We start from the raw sequence: 16,944 nt of genomic DNA, 5'->3' as shown, positions 1-16,944 counted from the left end.
CACTTCGTGTACAAAACGGACAATCTCTTTCAAAGTATCAGGATTTCATACGGAAACACGTCTGTTACAAAGGGATTTCATTTTTTAAAACTTATTTGAACTCCTGACTTTTTGTGTGTTCAAAATGCACCATTCAAAGCCACATCATGAATTTTCAACCCTTTCTGACTTCATTTGTTATTTTTCATGCATTTACTAATTATTTTGAGCTATAAGACCCTAAAATTGAAAAGCATTTCAAAATCAACTCTCAAAAGGTTGAAAGTTGGCATGGTATCACCATTTCATCCACATAGCATGTGCAAGAAAGTAGAGAGGGTTACGGCAAAAACTGGATGCACTTCATGTACAAAACGGATAATCTCTTTCAAAGTATCAGGATTTCATACGGAAACTCGTCTGTTACAAAAGGATTTCATTTTTAAAACTTATTTGAACTCCTGACTTTTTGAGTGTTCAAAATGCACCATTCAAAGCCACATCATCATTTTTCAATCCTTTCTGACTTCATTTGTTATTTTTCATGCATTTACTAATTATTTTGAGCTATAAGACCGTCAAATTGAAAAGCATTTCAAAATGAACTCTCAAAAGGTTGAAACTTGGCATGGTATCATCATTTCATCCACATAGCATGCGCAAGAAAGTTGAGAGGGTCCCGGCAAAAGGTGGATGCACTTCGTGTACAAAACGGACAATCTCTTTCAAAGTATCAGGATTTCATACGGAAACTCGTCTGTTACAAGGGGATTTCATTTTTTAAAACTTATTTGAACTCCTGACTTTTTGTGTGTTCAAAATGCACCAATCAAAGCCACATCATCATTTTTCAATCCTTTCTGACTTCATTTGTTATTTTTCATGCATTTACTAATTATTTTGAGCTATAAGACCCTAAAATTGAAAAGCATTTCAAAATGAACTCTCAAAAGGTTGAAGGTTGGCATGGTATCATCATTTCATCCACATAGCATGTGCAAGAAAGTTGAGAGGGTCCCGGCAAAAGGTGGATGCACTTCGTGTACAAAACGGACAATCTCTTTCAAAGTATCAGGATTTCATACGGAAACACGTCTGTTCCAAAGGGATTTCATTTTTTAAAACTTATTTGAACTCCTGCTTTTTGTGTGTTCAAAATGCACCATTCAAAGCCACATCATGAATTTTCAACCCTTTCTGACTTCATTTGTTATTTTTCATGCATTTACTAATTATTTTGAGCTATAAGACCCTAAAATTGAAAAGCATTTCAAAATGAACTCTCAAAAGGTTGAAAGTTGGCATGGTATCACCATTTCATCCACATAGCATGTGCAAGAAAGTAGAGAGGGTTACGGCAAAAACTGGATGCACTTCATGTACAAAACGGATAATCTCTTTCAAAGTATCAGGATTTCATACGGAAACTCGTCTGTTACAAAAGGATTTCATTTTTAAAACTTATTTGAACTCCTGACTTTTTGAGTGTTCAAAATGCACCATTCAAAGCCACATCATCATTTTTCAATCCTCTCTGACTTCATTTGTTATTTTTCATGCATTTACTAATTATTTTGAGCTATAAGACCGTCAAATTGAAAAGCATTTCAAAATGAACTCTCAAAAGGTTGAAACTTGGCATGGTATCATCATTTCATCCACATAGCATGCGCAAGAAAGTTGAGAGGGTCCCGGCAAAAGGTGGATGCACTTCGTGTACAAAACGGACAATCTCTTTCAAAGTATCAGGATTTCATACGGAAACTCGTCTGTTACAAGGGGATTTCATTTTTAAAACTTATTTGAACTCCTGACTTTTTGTGTGTTCAAAATGCACCAATCAAAGCCACATCATCATTTTTCAATCCTTTCTGACTTCATTTGTTATTTTTCATGCATTTACTAATTATTTTGAGCTATAAGACCCTAAAATTGAAAAGCATTTCAAAATGAACTCTCAAAAGGTTGAAGGTTGGCATGGTATCATCATTTCATCCACATAGCATGTGCAAGAAAGATGAGAGGGTCCCGGCAAAAGGTGGATGCACTTCGTGTACAAAACGGACAATCTCTTTCAAAGTATCAGGATTTCATACGGAAACACGTCTGTTCCAAAGGGATTTCATTTTTTAAAACTTATTTGAACTCCTGCTTTTTGTGTGTTCAAAATGCACCATTCAAAGCCACATCATGAATTTTCAACCCTTTCTGACTTCATTTGTTATTTTTCATGCATTTACTAATTATTTTGAGCTATAAGACCCTAAAATTGAAAAGCATTTCAAAATGAACTCTCAAAAGGTTGAAAGTTGGCATGGTATCACCATTTCATCCACATAGCATGTGCAAGAAAGTAGAGAGGGTTACGGCAAAAACTGGATGCACTTCGTGTACAAAACGGACAATCTATTTCGAAGTATCAGGATTTCATACGAAAACTCGTCTGTTACAAGGGGATTTCATTTTTCAAAACTTATTTGAACTCCTGACTTTTTGAGTGTTCAAAATGCACCATTCAAAGCCACATCATCATTTTTCAATCCTTTCTGACTTCATTTGTTATTTTTCATGCATTTACTAATTATTTTGAGCTATAAGACCCTAAAATTGAAAAGCATTTCAAAATGAACTCTCAAAAGGTTGAAGGTTGGCATGGTATCATCATTTCATCCACATAGCATGCGCAAGAAAGTTGAGAGGGTCCCGGCAAAAGGTGGATGCACTTCGTGTACAAAACGGACAATCTCTTTCAAAGTATCAGGATTTCATACGGAAACACGTCTGTTCCAAAGGGATTTCATTTTTTGAAACTTATTTGAACTCCTGAATTTTTGTGTGTTCAAAATGCACCATTCAAAGCCACATCATGAATTTTCAACCCTTTCTGACTTCATTTGTTATTTTTCATGCATTTACTAATTATTTTGAGCTATAAGACCCTAAAATTGAAAAGCATTTCAAAATGAACTCTCAAAAGGTTGAAAGTTGGCATGGTATCACCATTTCATCCACATAGCATGTGCAAGAAAGTAGAGAGGGTTACGGCAAAAACTGGATGCACTTCATGTACAAAACGGATAATCTATTTCGAAGTATCAGGATTTCATACGAAAACTCGTCTGTTACAAAGGATTTCATTTTTTAAACTTATTTGAACTCCTGACTTTTTGAGTGTTCAAAATGCACCATTCAAAGCCACATCATCATTTTTCAATCCTTTCTGACTTCATTTGTTATTTTTCATGCATTTACTAATTATTTTGAGCTATAAGACCGTCAAATTGAAAAGCATTTCAAAATGAACTCTCAAAAGGTTGAAACTTGGCATGGTATCATCATTTCATCCACATAGCGTGCGCAAGAAAGTTGAGAGGGTCCCGGCAAAAGGTGGATGCACTTCGTGTACAAAACGGACAATCTCTTTCAAAGTATCAGGATTTCATACGGAAACTCGTCTGTTACAAGGGGATTTCATTTTTTAAAACTTATTTGAACTCCTGACTTTTTGTGTGTTCAAAATGCACCATTCAAAGCCACATCATCATTTTTCAATCCTTTCTGACTTCATTTGTTATTTTTCATGCATTTACTAATTATTTTGAGCTATAAGACCGTCAAATTGAAAATCATTTCAAAATGAACTCTCAAAAGGTTGAAACTTGGCATGGTATCATCATTTCATCCACATAGCATGCGCAAGAAAGTTGAGAGGGTCCCGGCAAAAGGTGGATGCACTTCGTGTACAAAACGGACAATCTCTTTCAAAGTATCAGGATTTCATACGGAAACTCGTCTGTTACAAGGGGATTTCATTTTTTAAAACTTATTTGAACTCCTGACTTTTTGTGTGTTCAAAATGCACCAATCAAAGCCACATCATCATTTTTCAATCCTTTCTGACTTCATTTGTTATTTTTCTTGCATTTACTAATTATTTTGAGCTATAAGACCCTAAAATTGAAAAGCATTTCAAAATGAACTCTCAAAAGGTTGAAGGTTGGCATGGTATCATCATTTCATCCACATAGCATGTGCAAGAAAGTTGAGAGGGTCCCGGCAAAAGGTGGATGCACTTCGTGTACAAAACGGACAATCTCTTTCAAAGTATCAGGATTTCATACGGAAACACGTCTGTTCCAAAGGGATTTCATTTTTTAAAACTTATTTGAACTCCTGACTTTTTGTGTGTTCAAAATGCACCATTCAAAGCCACATCATGAATTTTCAACCCTTTATGACTTCATTTGTTATTTTTCATGCATTTACTAATTATTTTGAGCTATAAGACCCAAAAATTGAAAAGCATTTCAAAATGAACTCTCAAAAGGTTGAAAGTTGGCATGGTATCACCATTTCATCCACATAGCATGTGCAAGAAAGTAGAGAGGGTTACGGCAAAAACTGGATGCACTTCATGTACAAAACGGATAATCTATTTCGAAGTATCAGGATTTCATACGAAAATTCGTCTGTTACAAAGGATTTCATTTTTTAAACTTATTTGAACTCCTGACTTTTTGAGTGTTCAAAATGCACCATTCAAAGCCACATCATCATTTTTCAATCCTTTCTGACTTCATTTGTTATTTTTCATGCATTTACTAATTATTTTGAGCTATAAGACCCTAAAATTGAAAAGCATTTCAAAATGAACTCTCAAAAGGTTGAAGGTTGGCATGGTATCATCATTTCATCCACATAGCATGCGCAAGAAAGTTGAGAGGGTCCCGGCAAAAGGTGGATGCACTTCGTGTACAAAACGGACAATCTCTTTCAAAGTATCAGGATTTCATACGGAAACACGTCTGTTCCAAAGGGATTTCATTTTTTAAAACTTATTTGAACTCCTGACTTTTTGTGTGTTCAAAATGCACCATTCAAAGCCACATCATGAATTTTCAACCCTTTCTGACTTCATTTGTTATTTTTCATGCATTTACTAATTATTTTGAGCTATAAGACCCTAAAATTGAAAAGCATTTCAAAATGACTCTCAAAAGGTTGAAAGTTGGCATGGTATCACCATTTCATCCACATAGCATGTGCAAGAAAGTAGAGAGGGTTACGGCAAAAACTGGATGCACTTCATGTACAAAACGGATAATCTATTTCGAAGTATCAGGATTTCATACGAAAACTCGTCTGTTACAAAGGATTTCATTTTTTAAACTTATTTGAACTCCTGACTTTTTGAGTGTTCAAAATGCACCATTCAAAGCCACATCATCATTTTTCAATCCTTTCTGACTTCATTTGTTATTTTTCATGCATTTACTAATTATTTTGAGCTATAAGACCGTCAAATTGAAAAGCATTTCAAAATGAACTCTCAAAAGGTTGAAACTTGGCATGGTATCATCATTTCATCCACATAGCATGCGCAAGAAAGTTGAGAGGGTCCCGGCAAAAGGTGGATGCACTTCGTGTACAAAACGGACAATCTCTTTCAAAGTATCAGGATTTCATACGGAAACTCGTCTGTTACAAGGGGATTTCATTTTTTTAAACTTATTTGAACTCCTGACTTTTTGTGTGTTCAAAATGCACCATTCAAAGCCACATCATCATTTTTCAATCCTTTCTGACTTCATTTGTTATTTTTCATGCATTTACTAATTATTTTGAGCTATAAGACCGTCAAATTGAAAAGCATTTCAAAATGAACTCTCAAAAGGTTGAAACTTGGCATGGTATCATCATTTCATCCACATAGCATGCGCAAGAAAGTTGAGAGGGTCCCGGCAAAAGGTGGATGCACTTCGTGTACAAAACGGACAATCTCTTTCAAAGTATCAGGATTTCATACGGAAACTCGTCTGTTACAAGGGGATTTCATTTTTTAAAACTTATTTGAACTCCTGACTTTTTGTGTGTTCAAAATGCACCAATCAAAGCCACATCATCATTTTTCAATCCTTTCTGACTTCATTTGTTATTTTTCATGCATTTACTAATTATTTTGAGCTATAAGACCCTAAAATTGAAAAGCATTTCAAAATGAACTCTCAAAAGGTTGAAGGTTGGCATGGTATCATCATTTCATCCACATAGCATGTGCAAGAAAGTTGAGAGGGTCCCGGCAAAAGGTGGATGCACTTCGTGTACAAAACGGACAATCTCTTTCAAAGTATCAGGATTTCATACGGAAACACGTCTGTTCCAAAGGGATTTCATTTTTGAAAACTTATTTGAACTCCTGACTTTTTGTGTGTTCAAAATGCACCATTCAAAGCCACGTCATGAATTTTCAACCCTTTATGACTTCATTTGTTATTTTTCATGCATTTACTAATTATTTTGAGCTATAAGACCCAAAAATTGAAAAGCATTTCAAAATGAACTCTCAAAAGGTTGAAAGTTGGCATGGTATCACCATTTCATCCACATAGCATGTGCAAGAAAGTAGAGAGGGTTACGGCAAAAACTGGATGCACTTCATGTACAAAACGGATAATCTATTTCGAAGTATCAGGATTTCATACGAAAATTCGTCTGTTACAAAGGATTTCATTTTTTAAACTTATTTGAACTCCTGACTTTTTGAGTGTTCAAAATGCACCATTCAAAGCCACATCATCATTTTTCAATCCTTTCTGACTTCATTTGTTATTTTTCATGCATTTACTAATTATTTTGAGCTATAAGACCGTCAAATTGAAAAGCATTTCAAAATGAACTCTCAAAAGGTTGAAACTTGGCATGGTATCATCATTTCATCCACATAGCATGCGCAAGAAAGTTGAGAGGGTCCCGACAAAAGGTGGATGCACTTCGTGTACAAAACGGACAATCTCTTTCAAAGTATCAGGATTTCATACGGAAACTCGTCTGTTAGCAGGGGATTTCATTTTTTAAAATTTATTTGAACTCCTGACTTTTTGTGTGTTCAAAATGCACCATTCAAAGCCACATCATCATTTTTCAATCCTTTCTGACTTCATTTGTTATTTTTCCTGCATTTACTAATTATTTTGAGCTATAAGACCCTAAAATTGAAAAGCATTTGAAAACGAACTCTCAAAACATTGAAAGTTGGCATGGTATCATCATTTCATCCACATGGCATGTGCAAGAAAGTTGAGAGGGTCCTGGCAAAAGGTGGATGCACTTCGTGTACAAAACGGACAATCTCTTTCAAAGTATCAGGATTTCATACGGAAACTCGTCTGTTACAAGGGGATTTCATTTTTCAAAACTTATTTGAACTCCTGACTTTTTGTGTGTTCAAAATGCACCAATCAAAGCCACATCATCATTTTTCAATCCTTTCTGACTTCATTTGTTATTTTTCATGCATTTACTAATTATTTTGAGCTATAAGACCCTAAAATTGAAAAGCATTTCAAAATGAACTCTCAAAAGGTTGAAGGTTGGCATGGTATCATCATTTCATCCACATAGCATGTGCAAGAAAATTGAGAGGGTCCCGGCAAAAGGTGGATGCACTTCGTGTACAAAACGGACAATCTCTTTCAAAGTATCAGGATTTCATACGGAAACACGTCTGTTCCAAAGGGATTTCATTTTTTAAAACTTATTTGAACTCCTGCTTTTTGTGTGTTCAAAATGCACCATTAAAAGCCACATCATGAATTTTCAACCCTTTCTGACTTCATTTGTTATTTTTCATGCATTTACTAATTATTTTGAGCTATAAGACCCAAAAATTGAAAAGCATTTCAAAATGAACTCTCAAAAGGTTGAAAGTTGGCATGGTATCACCATTTCATCCACATAGCATGTGCAAGAAAGTAGAGAGGGTTACGGCAAAAACTGGATGCACTTCATGTACAAAACGGATAATCTATTTCGAAGTATCAGGATTTCATACGAAAACTCGTCTGTTACAAAGGATTTCATTTTTTAAACTTATTTGAACTCCTGACTTTTTGAGTGTTCAAAATGCACCATTCAAAGCCACATCATCATTTTTCAATCCTTTCTGACTTCATTTGTTATTTTCATGCATTTACTAATTATTTTGAGCTATAAGACCGTCAAATTGAAAAGCATTTCAAAATGAACTCTCAAAAGGTTGAAACTTGGCATGGTATCATCATTTCATCCACATAGCATGCGCAAGAAAGTTGAGAGGGTCCCGACAAAAGGTGGATGCAATTCGTGTACAAAACGGAAAATCTCTTTCAAAGTATCAGGATTTCATACGGAAACTCGTCTGTTACAAGGGGATTTCATTTTTTAAAACTTATTTGAACTCCTGACTTTTTGTGTGTTCAAAATGCACCATTCAAAGCCACATCATCATTTTTCAATCCTTTCTGACTTCATTTGTTATTTTTCCTGCATTTACTAATTATTTTGAGCTATAAGACCCTAAAATTGAAAAGCATTTGAAAATGAACTCTCAAAACGTTGAAAGTTGGCATGGTATCATCATTTCATCCACATGGCATGTGCAAGAAAGTTGAGAGGGTCCTGGCAAAAGGTGGATGCACTTCGTGTACAAAACGGACAATCTCTTTCAAAGTATCAGGATTTCATACGGAAACTCGTCTGTTACAAGGGGATTTCATTTTTCAAAACTTATTTGAACTATTGACTTTTTGTGTGTTCAAAATGCACCAATCAAAGCCACATCATCATTTTTCAATCCTTTCTGACTTCATTTGTTATTTTTCATGCATTTACTAATTATTTTGAGCTATAAGACCCTAAAATTGAAAAGCATTTCAAAATGAACTCTCAAAAGGTTGAAGGTTGGCATGGTATCATCATTTCATCCACATAGCATGTGCAAGAAAGTTGAGAGGGTCCCGGCAAAAGGTGGATGCACTTCGTGTACAAAACGGACAATCTCTTTCAAAGTATCAGGATTTCATACGGAAACACATCTGTTCCAAAGGGATTTCATTTTTTAAAACTTATTTGAACTCCTGACTTTTTGTGTGTTCAAAATGCACCATTCAAAGCCACATCATGAATTTTCAACCCTTTCTGACTTCATTTGTTATTTTTCATGCATTTACTAATTATTTTGAGCTATAAGACCCTAAAATTGAAAAGCATTTCAAAATGAACTCTCAAAAGGGTGAAAGTTGGCATGGTATCACCATTTCATCCACATAGCATGTGCAAGAAAGTAGAGAGGGTTACGGCAAAAACTGGATGCACTTCATGTACAAAACGGATAATCTATTTCGAAGTATCAGGATTTCCTACGAAAACTCGTCTGTTACAAAGGATTTCATTTTTTAAACTTATTTGAACTCCTGACTTTTTGAGTGTTCAAAATGCACCATTCAAAGCCACATCATCATTTTTCAATCCTTTCTGACTTCATTTGTTATTTTTCATGCATTTACTAATTATTTTGAGCTATAAGACCGTCAAATTGAAAAGCATTTCAAAATGAACTCTCAAAAGGTTGAAACTTGGCATGGTATCATCATTTCATCCACATAGCATGCGCAAGAAAGTTGAGAGGGTCCCGGCAAAAGGTGGATGCACTTCGTGTTCAAAACGGACAATCTCTTTCAAAGTATCAGGATTTCATACGGAAACTCGTCTGTTACAAGGGGATTTCATTTTTTAAAACTTATTTGAACTCCTGACTTTTTGTGTGTTCAAAATGCACCATTCAAAGCCACATCATCATTTTTCAATCCTTTCTGACTTCATTTGTTATTTTTCCTGCATTTACTAATTATTTTGAGCTATAAGACCCTAAAATTGAAAAGCACTTCAAAATGAACTCTCAAAAGGTTGAAAGTTGGCATGGTATCACCATTTCATCCACATAGCATGTGCAAGAAAGTAGAGAGGGTTACGGCAAAAACTAGATGCACTTCATGTACAAAACGGATAATCTATTTCGAAGTATCAGGATTTCATACGAAAACTCGTCTGTTACAAAGGATTTCATTTTTTAAACTTATTTGAACTCCTGACTTTTTGAGTGTTCAAAATGCACCAATCAAAGCCACATCATCATTTTTCAATCCTTTCTAACTTCATTTGTTATTTTTCATGCATTTACTAATTATTTTGAGCTATAAGACCCTAAAATTGAAAAGCATTTCAAAATGAACTCTCAAAAGGTTGAAGGTTGGCATGGTATCATCATTTCATCCACATAGCATGTGCAAGAAAGTTGAGAGGGTCCCGGCAAAAGGTGGATGCACTTCGTGTACAAAACGGACAATCTCTTTCAAAGTATCAGGATTTCATACGGAAACACATCTGTTCCAAAGGGATTTCATTTTTTAAAACTTATTTGAACTATTGACTTTTTGTGTGTTCGAAATGCACCATTCAAAGCCACATCATGAATTTTCAACCCTTTCTGACTTCCTTTGTTATTTTTCATGCATTTACTAATTATTTTGAGCTATAAGACCCTAAAATTGAAAAGCATTTCAAAATGAACTCTCAAAAGGTTCAAAGTTGGCATGGTATCACCATTTCATCCACATAGCATGTGCAAGAAAGTAGAGAGGGTTACGGCAAAAACTGGATGCACTTCATGTACAAAACGGATAATCTATTTCGAAGTATCAGGATTTCATACGAAAACTCGTCTGTTACAAAGGATTTCATTTTTTAAACTTATTTGAACTCCTGACTTTTTGAGTGTTCAAAATGCACCATTCAAAGCCACATCATCATTTTTCAATCCTTTCTGACTTCATTTGTTATTTTTCATGCATTTACTAATTATTTTGAGCTATAAGACCGTCAAATTGAAAAGCATTTCAAAATGAACTCTCAAAAGGTTGAACCTTGGCATGGTATCATCATTTCATCCACATAGCATGCGCAAGAAAGTTGAGAGGGTCCCGGCAAAAGGTGGATGCACTTCGTGTACAAAACGGACAATCTCTTTCAAAGTATCAGGATTTCATACGGAAACTCGTCTGTTAGAAGGGGATTTCATTTTTTTAAACTTATTTGAACTCCTGACTTTTTGTGTGTTCAAAATGCACCATTCAAAGCCACATCATCATTTTTCAATCCTTTCTGACTTCATTTGTTATTTTTCCTGCATTTACTAATTATTTTGAGCTATAAGACCCTAAAATTGAAAAGCATTTGAAAATGAACTCTCGAAACGTTGAAAGTTGGCATGGTATCATCATTTCATCCACATGGAATGTGCAAGAATGTTCAGAGGGTCCTGGCAAAAGGTGGATGCACTTCGTGTACAAAACGGACAATCTCTTTCAAAGTATCAGGATTTCATACGGAAACTCGTCTGTTACAAGGGGATTTCATTTTTCAAAACTTATTTGAACTCCTGACTTTTTGTGTGTTCAAAATGCACCAATCAAAGCCACATCATCATTTTTCAATCCTTTCTGACTTCATTTGTTATTTTTCATGCATTTACTAATTATTTTGAGCTATAAGACCCTAAAATTGAAAAGCATTTCAAAATGAACTCTCAAAAGGTTGAAGGTTGGCATGGTATCATCATTTCATCCACATAGCATGTGCAAGAAAGTTGAGAGGGTCCCGGCAAAAGGTGGATGCACTTCGTGTACAAAACGGACAATCTCTTTCAAAGTATCAGGATTTCATACGGAAACACGTCTGTTCCAAAGGGATTTCATTTTTTAAAACTTATTTGAACTCCTGACTTTTTGTGTGTTCAAAATGCACCATTCAAAGCCACATCATGAATTTTCAACCCTTTCTGACTTCATTTGTTATTTTTCATGCATTTACTAATTATTTTGAGCTATAAGACCCTAATTGAAAAGCATTTCAAAATGAACTGTCAAAAGGTTGAAAGTTGGCATGGTATCACCATTTCATCCACATAGCATGTGCAAGAAAGTAGAGAGGGTTACGGCAAAAACTGGATGCACTTCATGTACAAAACGGATAATCTATTTCGAAGTATCAGGATTTCATACGAAAACTCGTGTGTTACAAAGGATTTCATTTTTTAAACTTATTTGCACTCCTGACTTTTTGAGTGTTCAAAATGCACCATTCAAAGCCACATCATCATTTTTTAATCCTTTCTGACTTCATTTGTTATTTTTCATGCATTTACTAATTATTTTGAGCTATAAGACCGTCAAATTGAAAAGCATTTCAAAATGAACTCTCAAAAGGTTGAAACTTGGCATGGTATCATCATTTCATCCACATAGCATGCGCAAGAAAGTTGAGAGGGTCCCGGCAAAAGGTGGATGCACTTCGTGTACAAAACGGACAATCTCTTTCAAAGTATCAGGATTTCATACGGAAACTCGTCTGTTACAAGGGGATTTCATTTTTTTAAACTTATTTGAACTCCTGACTTTTGGTGTGTTCAAAATGCACCATTCAAAGCCACATCATCATTTTTCAATCCTTTCTGACTTCATTTGTTATTTTTCCTGCATTTACTAATTATTTTGAGCTATAAGACCCTAAAATTGAAAAGTTTTTCAAAATGAACTCTCAAAAGGTTGAAAGTTGGCATGGTATCACCATTTCATCCACATAGCATGTGCGAGAAAGTAGAGAGGGTTACGGCAAAAACTGGATGCACTTCATGTACAAAACGGACAATCTCTTTCAAAGTATCAGGATTTCATACGAAAACTCGTCTGTTACAAAGCGATTTCATTTTTTTAAACTTATTTGAACTCCTGACTTTTTGTGTGTTCAAAATGCACCATTCAAAGCCACATCATCAATTTCCAATCCTTTCTGACTTCATTTGTTATTTTTTCATGCATTTACTAATTATTTTGAGCTATAAGACCCTAAAATTGAAAGGCATTTCAAAATGAACTGTCAAAAGGTTGAAGGTTGGCATGGTATCATCATTTCATCCACATAGCATGTGCAAGAAAGTTGAGAGGGTCCCGGCAAAAGGTGGATGCACTTCGTGTACAAAACAGACAATCTCTTCCAAAGTATCAGGATTTCATACGGGAACTCGTCTGTTACAAAGAGATTTCATTTTTTAAAACTTATTTGAACTCCTGACTTTTTGTGTGTTCAAAATGCACCATTTAAAGCCACATCATCATTTTTCAATCCTTTCTGACTTCATTTGTTATTTTTCATGCATTTACTAATTAGTTTGAGCTATAAGACCCTAAAATTGAAAAGCAATTCAAATGAACTCTGAAAAGGTTGAAAGTTGGCATGGTATCCACATAGCATGTGCAAGTAAGTAAAGAGGGTTACTGCAAAAACTGGATGCACTTCGTGTACAAAACGGACAATCTGTTTCGAAGTATCAGGATTTCATACGGAAACTCGTCTGTTACAAAGGGATTTCATTTTTAAAAACTTATTTGAACTCCTGACTTTTTGTGTGTTCAAAATGCACCATTCAAAGCCACATCATCAATTTGCAATCCTTTCTAACTTCATTTGTTATTTTTCATGCATTTACTAATTATTTTGAGCTATAAGACCCTAAAATTGAAAAGCATTTCAAAATGAACTCTCAAAAGGTTGAAAGTTGGCATTGTATCACCATTTCATCCACATAGCATGTGCAAGAAAGTAGAGAGGGTTACGGCAAAAACTGGATGCACTTCATGTACAAAACGGACAATCTCTTTCAAAGTATCAGGATTTCATACGGAAACTCGTCTGTTACAAGGGGATTTCATTTTTCTAAACTTATTTGAACTCCTGACTTTTTGTGTGTTCAAAATGCACCAATCAAAGCCACATCATCATTTTTCAATCCTTTCTGACTTCCTTTGTTATTTTTCATGCATTTACTAATTATTTTGAGCTATAAGACCCTAAAATTGAAAAGCATTTCAAAATAAACTCTCAAAAGGTTGAAGGTTGGCATGGTATCATCATTTCATCCACATAGCATGTGCAAGAAAGTTGAGAGGGTCCCAGAAAAGGTGGATGCACTTCGTGTACAAAACGGACAATCTCTTTCAAAGTATCAGGATTTCATACGGAAACTCGTCTGTTACAAGGGGATTTCATTTTTTTAAACTTATTTGAACTCCTGACTTTTTGTGTGTTCAAAATGCACCATTCAAAGCCACATCATCAATTTTCAATCCTTTCTGACTTCGTTTGTTATTTTTCATACATTTACTAATTATTTTGAGCTATAAGACCCTAAAATTGAAAAGCATTTCAAAATGTACTCTCAAAAGGTTGAAAGTTGGCATGGTATCATCATTTCATCCACATAGCATGTGCAAGAAAGTTGAGAGGGTCCCGGCAAAAGGTGGATGCACTTCGTGTACAAAACGGACAATCTCTTTCAAAGTATCAGGATTTCATACGGAAACTCGTCTGTTACAAGGGGATTTCATTTTTTTAAACTTATTTGAACTCCTGACTTTTTGTGTGTTCAAAATGCACCATTCAAAGCCACATCATCAATTTTCAATCCTTTCTGACTTCATTTGTTATTTTTCATGCATTTACTAATTATTTTGAGCTATAAGACCCTAAAATTGAAAAGCATTTCAAAATGAACTCTCAAAAGGTTGAAGGTTGGCATGGTATCATCATTTCATCCACATAGCATGTGCAAGAAAGTTGAGAGGGTCCCGGCAAAAGGTGGATGCACTTCGTGTACAAAACGGACAATCTCTTTCAAAGTATCAGGATTCATACGGAAACTCGTCTGTTACAAAGAGATTTCATTTTTTTAAACTTATTTGAACTCCTGACTTTTTGTGTGTTCAAAATGCACCATTTAAAGCCACATCATCAATTTTCAATCCTTTCTGACTTCATTTGTTATTTTTCATGCATTTACTAATTATTTTGAGCTATAAGACCCTAAAATTGAAAAGCATTTCAAAATGAACTATGAAAAGGTTGAAAGCTGGCATGGTATCATCATTTCATCCACATAGCATGTGCAAGAAAGTAGAGTGGGTTACGGCAAAAATTGGATGCACTTCGTGTACAAAACGGACAATCTGTTTCGATGTATCAGGATTTCATACGGAAACTCGTCTGTTACAAAGGGATTTCATTTTTTAACCTTATTTGATCTCCTAACTTTTTGTGTGTTTAAAATGCACCATTCAAAGCCACATCATCAATTTTCAATCCTTTCTGACTTCGTTTGTTATTTTTCATACATTTACTAATTATTTTGAGCTATAAGACCCTAAAACTGAAAAGCATTTCAAAATGAACTCTCAAAAGGTTGAAAGTTGGCATGGTATCATCGTTTCATCCACATAGCATGTGCAAGAAAGTTGAGAGGGTCCCGGAGAAGGTGGATGCACTTCGTGTACAAAACAGACAATCTCTTTCAAAGTATCAGGATTTCATACGGAAACTCGTCTGTTACAAGGGGATTTCATTTTTTTAAACTTATTTGAACTCCTGACTTTTTGTGTGTTCAAAATGCACCATTCAAAGCCACATCATCAATTTTCAATCCTTTCTGACTTCATTTGTTAATTTTCATGCTTTTACTAATTATTTTGAGCTATAAGACCCTAAAATTGAAAAGCATTTCAAAATGAACTCTCAAAAGGTTGAAGGTTGGCATGGTATCATCATTTCATCCACATAGCATGTGCAAGAAAGTTCAGAGGGTCCCGGAAAAAGGTGGATGCACTTCGTGTACAAAACGGACAATCTCTTTCAAAGTATCAGGATTTCATACGGAAACTCGTCTGTTACAAGGGGATTTCATTTTTTTAAACTTATTTGAACTCCTGACTTTTTGTGTGTTCAAAATGCACCATTCAAAACCACATCATCAATTTTCAATCCTTTCTGACTTCATTTGTTATTTTTCATGCATTTACTAATTAGTTTGAGCTATAAGACCCTAAAATTGAAAAGCATTTCAAATGAACTCTGAAAAGGTTGAAAGTTGGCATGGTATCCACATAGCATGTGCAAGTAAGTAAAGAGGGTTACGGCAAAAACTGGATGCACTTCGTGTACAAAACGGACAATCTGCTTCGAAGTATCAGGATTTCATACGGAAACTCGTCTGTTACAAAGGGATTTCATTTTTTTAAACTTAATTGAACTCCTGACTTTTTGTGTGTTCAAAATGCACCATTCAAAGCCACATCATCAATTTGCAATCCTTTCTGACTTCATTTGTTATTTTTCATGCATTTACTAGTTATTTTGAGCTATAAGACACTAAAATTGAAAAGCATTTCAAAATGAACTCTGAAAAGGTTGAAAGCTGGCATGATATCATCATTTCATCCACATAGCATGTGCAAGAAAGTAGAGTGGGTTACGGCAAAAACTGGATGCACTTCGTGTACAAAACGGACAATCTGTTTCGATGTATCAGGATTTCATACGGAAACTCGTCTGTTACAAAGGGATTTCATTTTTTTAAACTTATTTGAACTCCTGACTTTTTGTGTGTTCAAAATGCACCATTCAAAGCCAAATCATCAATTTTCAATCCTTTCTGACTTCGTTTGTTATTTTTCATACATTTACTAATTATTTTGAGCTATAAGACCCTAAAATTGAAAAGCATTTCAAAATGAACTCTCAAAAGGTTGAAAGTTGGCATGGTATCATCATTTCATCCACATAGCATGTGCAAGAAAGTTGAGAGGGTCCCGGCAAAAGGTGGATGCACTTCGTGTACAAAACGGACAATCTCTTTCAAAGTATCAGGATTTCATACGGAAACTCGTCTGTTACAAGGGGATTTCATTTTTTTAAACTTATTTGAACTCCTGACTTTTTGTGTGTTCAAAATGCACCATTCAAAGCCACATCATCAATTTTCAATCCTTTCTGACTTCATTTGTTATTTTTCATGCATTTACTAATTATTTTGAGCTATAAGACCCTAAAATTGAAAAGCATTTCAAAATGAACTCTCAAAAGGTTGAAGGTTGGCATGGTATCATCATTTCATCCACATAGCATGTGCAAGAAAGTTGAGAGGGTCCCGGCAAAAGGTGGATGCACTTCGTGTACAAAAGGGACAATCTCTTTCAAAGTATCAGGATTCATACGGAAACTCGTCTGTTACAAAGAGATTTCATTTTTTAAAACTTATTTGAA

This window comes from Aegilops tauschii, chromosome 6 (genome assembly GCF_002575655.3).
Source record: "Aegilops tauschii subsp. strangulata cultivar AL8/78 chromosome 6, Aet v6.0, whole genome shotgun sequence".
Taxonomy (NCBI): domain Eukaryota; kingdom Viridiplantae; phylum Streptophyta; class Magnoliopsida; order Poales; family Poaceae; genus Aegilops; species Aegilops tauschii.
Note: the sequence above shows the minus strand (reverse complement) of the source record.